The sequence below is a fragment of the Echinops telfairi genome, unplaced genomic scaffold, assembly GCF_000313985.2.
Source record: "Echinops telfairi isolate 266 unplaced genomic scaffold, ASM31398v2 ScPeMD7_443;HRSCAF=831, whole genome shotgun sequence".
Taxonomy (NCBI): domain Eukaryota; kingdom Metazoa; phylum Chordata; class Mammalia; order Afrosoricida; family Tenrecidae; genus Echinops; species Echinops telfairi.
The window spans coordinates 16,520,745-16,521,774 of record NW_022104341.1 but is presented as its reverse complement, the minus strand read 5'-3'; the positions used below and the strand labels follow the sequence as shown (position 1 = coordinate 16,521,774).

General features: G+C 39.9%; 1 non-coding gene across 1 annotated transcript; it reads left to right on the top strand.

Moving 5' to 3' along the window:
• The first annotated feature begins 385 nt into the window (after window positions 1-385).
• LOC115870187 lies at window positions 386-491 on the top strand. The gene has a single exon (XR_004046560.1). It is a non-coding gene; the product is annotated as a U6 spliceosomal RNA (small nuclear RNA).
• Window positions 492-1,030: the final 539 nt, after the last annotated feature.

Genomic DNA, 1,030 nt, shown 5'->3' with positions numbered 1-1,030 from the left:
ACCTTACAAACCCGGCTAGACCAGGGCATGTACACTAGTACAGATAAATTTCATGATACACAGAATTCAGGATAGGTAAACCCCTTAAGAACAGCAATGGGAGTAGCGAAACCAAGAGTGTAGGGGGAAGGTTGGGGAGTAGGGAGAGAAAAGGGGACCAATTGAAAGGATCTAGGTATAATCCCTCCTCCTCTTCCCAAGAGTGAGATGAACAACAGAAGCATGGGTAAAGGGAGACAGTGGATTGTTAAGATAAGAAAACAATAATGATTTATAATTTATCAAGGGTTCAAAGGGTGGGAGGGTGGGGAGGGAGGGGAAAATGAGGAGCTTATACCAAGGGCTCAAATAGAAAGAAAATGTTTTGAAAATGATGATGGAAATAGTGCTCGCTTTGGCAGCACATATACTAAAATTGGAACGATACAGAGAAGATTAGCATGGCCCCTGCGCAAGGATGACACGCAAAATGATGATGGAAATATATGTATAAATGTGCTTGATACAACTGATGTATGGATTGTTATAAGATCTGTAAGAGCCCCCAATAAAATGATTTATTTTTAAAAAATTAATGAAGGTAAAGGACTTAGAACAGTGTTCAATACCTTATAAACACAGCAGTGCCTGGCCCATCAGTAAGTTCTGATGGGTGCTATATTTCCTCTCCCTAGAGTCCTGTCTCTTAACTCTTGCTCTTCCCACTTCTTTACTTGCCTAGTAAACTCCAACATATCTTGAGAAACAAGCTCCAGAGTCTTATTTTTAGGAAAGTCACCAGTAACCACTGTAATGGGCTTTTTGATTTCTGTCCTTTATTTCATGTCCTTGTGTGTTGTAGACACCTTATTATTACATGACCACTTTGCACTTAAAACACTTAATTAGAGACAGGAAAGCTGAATGAGTCCTAGGGCACATATAACGGGCTCAGTAGGTGAGTTACTGATGGACAATTTTATCTAAAATAAAATTCCCAGTCAGTTTGGTTGGCGTAAGCAGCAGAGAATGAAGGACATTGGAGTTTGAA